Source organism: Nothobranchius furzeri, chromosome 14 (genome assembly GCF_043380555.1).
Source record: "Nothobranchius furzeri strain GRZ-AD chromosome 14, NfurGRZ-RIMD1, whole genome shotgun sequence".
Classification (NCBI taxonomy): Eukaryota; Metazoa; Chordata; class Actinopteri; order Cyprinodontiformes; family Nothobranchiidae; genus Nothobranchius; species Nothobranchius furzeri.
Genome location: NC_091754.1, coordinates 18,781,244 through 18,790,884, shown reverse-complemented (window position 1 = coordinate 18,790,884; position 9,641 = coordinate 18,781,244). Strand labels below are relative to the sequence as shown.

The window sequence follows — 9,641 nt, the reverse complement described above, 5'->3', positions numbered from 1 at the left end:
ATTCTAAGTTATTTCCCCTTCGGCCCAGTTTGGTAACGGTGGCTGGTGTGGTGGAGGCACAAAGCTGACATAAACACCCTTCGTTGTTTTCTACTCAGGGAGAAAAAAACAGCAAATAAAATGCAAAGATTATTTTTTTTTTTACTAGAGACTTGAGCTTCTAGCCTCATGAGAGGCATCCAGAATTCCCTGTTTGCCTTTTTGTGGAATGTTGAGCAGAAGACACTGGTGAATATTCCTGGTGGGAATGTACCATTTAAAATCCTGTTAACTTATGGCAGGAGTACTTCAGTCAATGGAGAAGAAAATAACTTCTTCAAAATTGTGTGGTACAGTATATTGAAAAAAATCTGTATTCATGCAATCACATATTAATGAAAAATGTGCTGTTTTTGAAGTGGAATCTGATTTATATTCATTAAATCCTGCTAGAATTACAGTGTATTTCTTATTAAAATCAATACTTTTTAGTAAAATTCTCAAAATCCTTTTACAAATTTACCTTTAAGCCCATTTCTAATTAGGATTCACAACTGCTTTACGTCTGTATAATACATAAAAAGCTACATTTCACAATTTAGCAGAGACACATGAAGTATGGGGGAGTAGAGACTTGCCAAAGTGTGAAGAAGTGTAATTCACCTGCACGATAAATAAACCTTATGGAATTATTGCAATAAAATCAATACATATTAAGGTGCCTAAAGTTAGAGAATCGGCGTCTCTCCCCTGCAGATATTCCAAAGGTGACTCCTCTCCCACTCCGTGACTTAATCAGTATCAATGTAGTTTCAGTTTCAGTGCATTAGGAAGCAGCAGCAACACGGGTTTCATAACAAGACATGAAAGCAGCAGCGTTCACCTGGCATCAGGCTAACTTTCTCCCCTCAGCCAATCGAGTGGCTGTGGCATTGAGGCAAGACATTAATTCACTGTGTCAACCTGTCCCCCTGGAATATTTATGATGCTAAATACATTTAATTAGGCTCTAGGAGCTCTGATGGGAGAAAGAATGCACTGACAGTGGAGTAAAAAAAAGATTTTGTTACCTCTAATGCTGATAGGCTGTTAATGCTGCACACTTATTCTCGGTGACAAGAGAACCAATGTGAATGGCTTCGAATCAACTGTGGCATGCCGTTATGTTGTTATCATAGCACCTTAAAACTACAGATGCTTAATGTAGCATGCATTAACTTGTGTCATTAAATCACCTGTGCTGAGGCTGCAGGAAAGATGCTAAGAGGGATGTACGAAAATACAAATTCACTCAAATATTGTACAAATTTTTGTTTAAAAGTGAAAATTTACATGCAGTCATTTACTTTTTGTCTTTTGTGTGGTGCAATTCAAACTCCGACTGCTAGGTGGCAGCAGCTTTTACTGCCTTCGTTCGAGCTCGGGTCCGACGCCGGCACGTCGTCCGGGCCGAGCCTCCCTACCACCTTCCCCCGCTGGAGGCGTCCACCTCCGCCGTGTGAGCCCCTGGGTGCGCGGCATGGACGCGGGCAGCTCGGATGAGACCTCTCTCGAGAGTGTCCTCACCGGCAGCCGCGCCTGCAACTGTGCGGGGCTCGGCAGAGACGGCCGCCCCCTCCACCCCCTCCCACCGGCGCCCTTAGAGGAGCGTCAGAAAGGGTGGAAAATGGAGGAGGGACGACGGCTGTGTCAGGAGAACCAGAGGATGGTGGCAGCACCGGGTCCGTCGCGACGGGCATCCCGTTGTCTGCACTTAGGAGGACGAAGGCCCGGGTCGACGGAGTCGACCAAGGCCTGCGACAGCCCCAACCGCAGGAGAGGAGACCTCTCCTGATTGATTTGGAAAGCCACCCTCAGACAGGCATAGCCCCGGGAGGAACCCGGGGCCGCAAGGTGCGTTCGAAGTGTCGATGATCAATGTGTCCTGCAATTCACATTAGTTCTCGCAGCTAGCTGCGTTCTTCATCGACGCACGAGCCGAGTGATCCACCGCTAAGAGTTGTCCAGTTTTTGGTTTGCGGGTCGACTGGATCAGAGAACCTACGGAATGAGATCTGGCTTCTGACCAGAGTATTTCAATTAAACTTAGTTGTAAAAATTTCTAAATATCGTCTGGCTTTTAGTATCGCGATATATATCATATCATGATATTATTGCCAATACACACCCCTAGATGCTAATATTACAAGCACAGCTTTGTAATAATATCATCTAAGGGTGTTTATTGGCAATAATCTGGCTTTTAGATCCACAACGTATCGTATCGTGATATTTATCGTAATGTCAGATTATTGCCAATACACACCCCAAGATGATAATATTACAAATCAGCATTTGTTGATTCACTTTGTGTTTAATAACATTAAAGGAGACTAATTTAAATCATTTTCCCATAAATAAAACCAAGAAAATGAAAAAACAGGCTATGATGCATTGGCTGACAGCCTGGAGTAAAGTGAGACATCATGTCTGCGTGCGATAAAACATGGCCGGAGTAAATAATAGTCAGTTTCCATCTTGACATCTGTCATCCGAGTGGAAATGGATGGGGAAATGACCGTCTCTCTATCGGCCAAGCGTCGTCGGGCTGAATGATGCAAATAGAAGATAATATCAGAGTTATGCTGAATGGCATTACTTCAAATCTAATGTCATTAAAAAAAGGGTGGGTATTAGCTCTGCTGTCTAGAGGTGCTGGTGTGGGCTGCTCCAGCTTGACTGACACACAGATTAAGTGCAGTGACAGGGAGCACAATAAAGTCATCAGAGAATGTGACATGTCAGTTAGGAGGGGTATGAAGGGACGAATTGTCACTCTGTCAGAGCCCATCCTCTCGCTTATCCGTGATGTCCCATACACCACCGTGGGAAAACAGCACGGATCGGCCACGTCAGACAAATATTTATTCAGGTAGGGGGATAAGGATACCCACTCAAGCTCTTCTTGTTCGCCACGTGTTCGTAAATTTACCACCAGAAGGGGAATAGATGATGGATGAAGGGTTCAGATTAGGATTTAAATGCCATCACATGGAATTTGTTGACTTATAATTAAAAAAATTATGAGATGTGTGATAAAGTTTGGATATTGGCCCTTAAAAAAAACTTTACGCATATTTTGCTTGCCAAAAAGCAGCATTTTCCAATTGTCTTTAAATTTATACATGTGATTACAAGTAATCCTGAAAGAAAATCTGTTTATTTTTGTAAGAAATAACAAAATGTAGCTTTGACAAAGGAATGAACCCATCACCTACCTTTACGTGATGCAACGGCAGCAGGTTTGAGATTTCAGATTATACACAGTCCGACCAAAAGATGGCAATGTTGCAGTGCTGAATACCAAATGAGTTTTCCTCTGCTTTGACTCCCCCACCATCACAGAGCGGCCACTGCCCTCCTCTGCAGTGTTCTTCTCCCCAGTCTAACCCATAAAATTCATCCACATGTTCTCATCGCGCTGAAGTGCAGGACTAAAGTTTTCACCAAACAACCTGCTTACAAAAAAGAAAAAAAGAAAAAAAAAAGAATTAATTCGTTTTTCTGGTGAGATTTGTTGGGTATTTCCAATTGGTGCTTAATCTTTAACAGCTTCACCTCCTGCTTGTCCTATTAAAAATGTAAACATGTTATTTCATTATTCTTCTGCTTTTTAAACCTATTTTTGTTACGTCATGCACAGCTTTTACATAGCCCCATTAAAACCACGTTTTTGTTCCTTATTATGCTTTTAAGGACCGCAGCCTCACCTCCAGAGTCAGGCCCATACATTATAAAATAAAGTTTAGCTGGATTAAGTGCAATTTGCATTCTGAAAATTTTCCCTTTGAGTGTTTCTCTGTAGTTACAGACAGTAGGAAGGCATTTCAAAGCATCTGGTGCTGCCAAATAGACTCTCAGCAGGGCAGCAATTGTAAAGCTATTATAGAGCTAAAATATGAGCCTCTGCAAATGGATTATGAACTTATGTCGTATACTGAAAGGGTTAACAGGCTGGTCCTCTGAAAATAAATTGTCTGTGTGCCACTCTTGATAAAATTGCATCCCACTTACTTGGAATATTTAGAAAAAAAACGTGGTAATCAACATTTCAAAACATTTCCAATAATTCTAGAATAAAACGTGCAGAAGAAGTAATGAAAAACAAAAAGTCCGTACACCTGGCTGCTGATTAGTTAGTGACACTTGTTTGCAGCAGGAATGGAGCTCTCTCTCTCTCTCTCTCTCTCTCTCTCTCTCTCTCTCTCTCTCTCTCTCTCTCTCTCATGGCCACTTTGCTGCTCTTTATTATTGGCTTATTGCCTTTAAGCTGTCACCACTCAGAGCATTTCTTCTCTCCAGGGATTGTCTTCTGGGACTCGTCGGAGGGCTCTGTTGGCTACGGCCACTCAGATCCGTTGCATCGTGTCATGCTGCATGCAGCACGCTCTCCTTTAGCTTATTTGTACACCAATTCTCTCCTTAAACACCCACAATGTCAAAACCACTCTTAAGCAAGTTTGCTTGAATTTCTAAGTTACAAAATCTGCTTTTATTTTGAAGGATCTATTCCTAAACCGCTTTACTTACCTATGATTGCTTAACACTGTTTAGTTTTTCAATTGAGATTTTTATTTCTTATAAGAAAATAAAAATATTCGGCACAAAGGGTTGCGGATGTTTCACTACATAAGGTCAAGAACACAAGAGCTGAGTGCCGGTTGAGCCTCCGTCAGGTAGCGTCTTTGCCTCAGGCACGGACTGTTTATTGGTTATTCTATTAAAGTAAATGTGTAGCAAGTAGATGTTCAAATAAAATAAAACTCACAGATGCGGCTAAACAATGCAAGGAGTAAAAGAATAAAACACACAAACACAAATGCCCCCTCACAGACAGTCGGTTCCTTTTTTGTTTGCCTGTAATTTTTTTTAAATCACGCAATTTTTCTTGACTAAAAATCCTTCTATTTCTCCTTTTGAAAAATCTGAACAGTTTTCTTTCGGAAGTTTATAGAAATACCCAGATTTAGTATGAGGGTGTGATGTGCTGCTCCCCGAGCCTAATCCCACCATTCCTCCACCTCTCCAGTCTTATGCCAGTCACATTTTCTAATTAGCTTTCCCTGTGGAGGAAGAAGATGGATTATATTTTAATATCTGGGGCCTAAAATTAGTTTATGTTTTAGCAAGTTAGCACTTCTCAGAAGTTGATTTACTCTTGAAGCTGTAAAACCAGTGAGCTTGCAATTAATCATTCCCTTTAGTCTGGTTCTCAAGCGCGGAGAAGCTGCAGTGTCAGAGGCTGGATCACAATAGGTAAACACCTAATTTACACTATTTAGAAATCTCCTCACTGGTATTGTACAAACGGTGACAGTCGCTACCTCAATTGTTTGGTTCTGGGCTCGTTATTAATTACTGCACACTTCTAACAAAGCAACATTGTCTATGACTAATCATCGACACGCGGTGATGTTCCTCACTTTTAGGGAATGACGTCCTTTCCTTAGCTTGTTATGTGCTAAAGCCTTTTTCTTCTTGGGTTTGGTGTTATGCGGTTACAAGCATCCTGAGAGGCTTTCACCAGCCCATCTATCAACGCTAACGGGGTTGAGGGAAAGCCTGGCAGTGCTGCTGCTGTGGTGATGTGAAGCACGCTGGAATCTAGCATTATTTAAAGGTATGGTTTTTATATAGAGACGCCGGATGCTTGTCTTGTTTCGTAATGTCATATCACGGTTTCCTGTTGTGTTTTCAAAGGCTAGTGATTGTTTTTGAACAAGTCTGAAGTCCCCTGCACTCGTGAAACTTCAGCGGCATGAAAACACGTCGTCTCTCTTGGGTGAAAAAGTACCGGTCACTGAAACACTTTAACATCGCGCTATTTAATAACGAAATAACGAAAAGTTAGGATTGTCAAACATGAAAAGTGATTGATGGAGGAGCAGGTGCATGGATGTTGTTGCCCGCTGAACCCCCCCTCTCTTTCAGCCTCCACAATGTGAGGAGAGCATCCTCTAAGCCTGGATCTGGCGTGGCTTTGGAGGGCTGTTTGGTGACTGGAGGTACGGCGGTGTCTGGAGGATCATCAGCCCCTCTCTCCCAGGGAGATGAGCAGAGGAGGCCAATTTCATATGCGGGGCTCGGCCCCTGGGTCTGAGTGGAGGTGGGCTGGGTCCACCCAGTATCCTGGCTTCATTAATCATCCCGCCAAGGCTTACCGCCAAACCCCCTCTCCGCCCTCTCCTAGACAACACCTCGGATTACACAGAGCCAGCGAAATGTCAGCCCAAATCTGAGTCTTGATGCAGATAATCATTTCAATAATATTTCTCCATTTGTGCCCCCCGATGCCAGGGGAATAAAGCTTTTCCACTGTCAGGTAGCATAAGACTACAGTTGGTGGGAATACTTGACTCTGAGCCAGGTGGCTTAGCCGTGCTTGCAGCATATGTTCAACAAGCAGTCCTGTGCCAAGCACACGTTCGATTTTTATTAATTTGAAGCAGGCAGGAATGCATACGTATATATTTACCTGATCCCACCAGTCCTCGCCACCTCTCAACCCTGAGCTCCCTACAGAGAAGTTAACTAAACTCTGCCGCTGTGTGCTGTGAGAAATATTATTCTCATGTCTCTTAGTTGATTTTTTTTATTGTTAAACAGGTGTTGTGATATTTTAAGCTGCTGCAACTATTCTAAAAATGTAAATTTCAACATAACATTTAATTTTAACTATATATTTCCGATTTTTTAATTATAAATTAAGTAAAATAAACATATAATGTACGTTTGTTAGTCTAATAAATGCCCTAATTTCATTGGCTGATTCAAAGCAAATGATCATTTCGATGCATGAAGATTTTTGGGTCCAGGACAAAAGAAACGGAGAGCACATTTGTTCATTACCACTAAGCTGAACTTTCCTTTAACAGCTTGGCGCTCTGCAATCCTGGGAGTTCTTTTCTCTGTGACTTATAGGAGAGCAGCGGGGAGGAGGGGGAGGGAGGGGGGGATGGGGGGGACGGCGCGCCGAAAATGTCAATAGAAATAGTAAGTGTGAGAGGGAAGGCTTGTCTAATTAGTGCCCATTTAGATTTTATGATGGCTCTGAGATCTGCTCTTCCTGACAGAGAGCACTATAGTTGCATATTGTCCTAGCCTGAGGGAACCATAGGAAAATTCAGATTTATTGTACCTATCATACCAGCATATTTCATGTGCCATTATGAGATGCCATCTTGCAATGATGCCAGATTATTTATTACAGATTAAATTGTGAGACCTGGATGGTGGAGGAACATTTCAAAGTACCATTTCTCTTATTAACTTGTTCATTATCTGCCCGCTGTGATCTAAAAGCTCCGCTCATCCTACCTGGGTTAACAAATACATTACTGACTCGACAATGCTTAACTGTTTCTTTTTACTCTGCGCATTAGTGTCAGTATGCACAACACAGTTAATCTGTTTTCACTCACTTAGGATCACTGGGGCTAATTTAACACAGTTGTTTTGGAGCCTCATTAGGGATTTTGTTGATTTGTAAACACATTTGCTTAAAGGCACAATATGTAAAAATGTTATGGTGACACAAAAGAGTCTAATGTGTCAGTTGTGCTGGATGGAAGGTTACATTGAAACAGATTTCCTTCTCAGCTGGCTGGGGTTGTCAGTTTTTCTCCTTTCAAACAAGCTGCAAAAGGACTTACAGCCCTTACACACTAGCATCCCCTCCACTCCGCCTGGACCTGGTTGGGAGTGTTCTCATTTAGGCAGCCTTATGGGCCATTCCCATCTGTACCGGGTCGGCCCGGGCCGGGTAGCATAGGTTGCTTACATATCTGGGTGGCCTGGTATTTTTCCGGGCCAACCAAGGCTCATTCTCAGCCCTCTTCTCGAGGGGGTCTGCTTCAGGCCGACCAGGGCCAACACACCCACTGCTGACAGCAAATTCACACCTTCCATTAGAGCAAGCCTCTGATTGGTGGGTAGAATCAGCCCACATGGGCTTAGGACAAGGATGTGTGGAGTCAACCGGGCCAGGCTGGGGCCGACTGGGGCTACCCGGCCCGGGCCGACCCGGTACAGATGGGAATGGCCCATTAGACTTTCCCGAGCCGGTCTGCCTGGAGCCGAACAGGGCTGGCACACCCACTGCTGGCTGATTGGCTGGCTCAAAATCACATGTACCATTAGGGGGAGCCTTCGATTTGCAGATATAATCAACCGGGGGGGTGGGGGGGTGGGGGGGGGGAGATGCTGTGGTGTTAACGAACACATGACTGAAGCCAGTTTACTCTGTCTCTCACTGCTGTGAGGAACACACACACACACACACACAAACACACGCACACACACACACACACACACACACACACACACACACACACACACACACACACACACACACGCACACACACACACACACACACACACACACACACACACACACACACACACAAAACACACACACACACACAGTGCTGCCAGACACAGCAAAGCAGGAGGCAATATCAAAGTCAGAGAGTATCCAAAAGCAAGACTGCTCAGGTCCCTTTTGAATAATAATGGACACACAGTGCTCTTTTGCTCCACCCATGTGCTCAGAGATGCGCTCATGACATCACAGGTCACAGACCGCACATGTGCTCCATCACATATGCATCCCTTACGCAGTGTTGAACAAACGCAGCCAGGCTGGGGTGGGTGGAACCGAGTGGAGTGGAACCGATGCTAGTAAGTGTCATTAGTCATAGTTTACGATCTCTGAGCTCGTTAGGTTTTTGAGTCTGCGCCGAGTCAGTGCTGCAGCACTAGCATTTGTAATTCGGCACAGACCGGCAAAACTCAGCAGCGTTTAGGAAAGAGCTAAGGCCGGTAAACAGGAGTGACCCAGAAGTTATTTCTTGTACCCCTAAGAAGCCACGGCATCTTTTTGTTTTACTCAGCTATCGGGTGAAGCAGGCTAGAGGCTAACATTGAGCTAACAATGCTAACAGTGAATTAGAAGCAAATGGTCAGCTCAAGTTACTTTTTCCATTACCAACCACTCGATTTTACAGTGAAACGTATTTATCTACTCATCAACTTACTGTGTCTGACTGTGAGACATCTAGAATCTTCGTCTCCTGGAGAGTGTTGCAAAGCAATTCCCCGCCAGGACAACAGAGGGCGTAGCGCTGTTCTGTGGTATCCTGTCGTATCCGGTCCAAGATAGTGTGTTTATATTGTGTATTTTTGTATATAAGAGACTTTTTAACACAGACAAATTTGTCTCTCATTCTCCTCCACCTCTTCATGCGCTCGCCACCTCTAAACCCACGTTTGCTGTCATTTCCGTCCACAAATAAAATGCCTGCTGCACATCTTTTCACTCCTCCAGTCACGGGGGAATTAAACGTTCATATTTTCAGAGTTTTTTCGCGAGGTGTTCTTCAAGCTTCTCCGTGTCTGCCGCTAGTTATCCTCGGCTCTCTTTATGTTTTTGAGGGCGCAATGGCGGCGGTGTAGACGACAGCGGTGCCCTGAACAATCACAAGCTTGCGTTCTCCGTCTCGACTGACGGATGTTTAGAAAAGAGAGCTCGACTCCGTCCGTCCTTGCGGGGCTCTCCAGCAGGCCCGCAAGGATGGATAATGGCGTTGCGTGTCTCTGCACTGACGCAGACGCATCAATCAGGC

The 9,641-nt window shown here is 44.0% G+C and overlaps 1 non-coding gene across 1 annotated transcript; it reads right to left on the bottom strand.

Annotated features, from left to right (window-relative positions):
* Positions 1 to 1,826: 1,826 nt before the first annotated feature.
* On the bottom strand, positions 1,827 to 1,980 carry LOC129165005 (5.8S ribosomal RNA). Its single transcript, XR_008564479.1, has one exon. It is a non-coding gene; the product is annotated as a 5.8S ribosomal RNA (ribosomal RNA).
* Between the last annotated feature and the right edge of the window lie 7,661 nt (positions 1,981 to 9,641).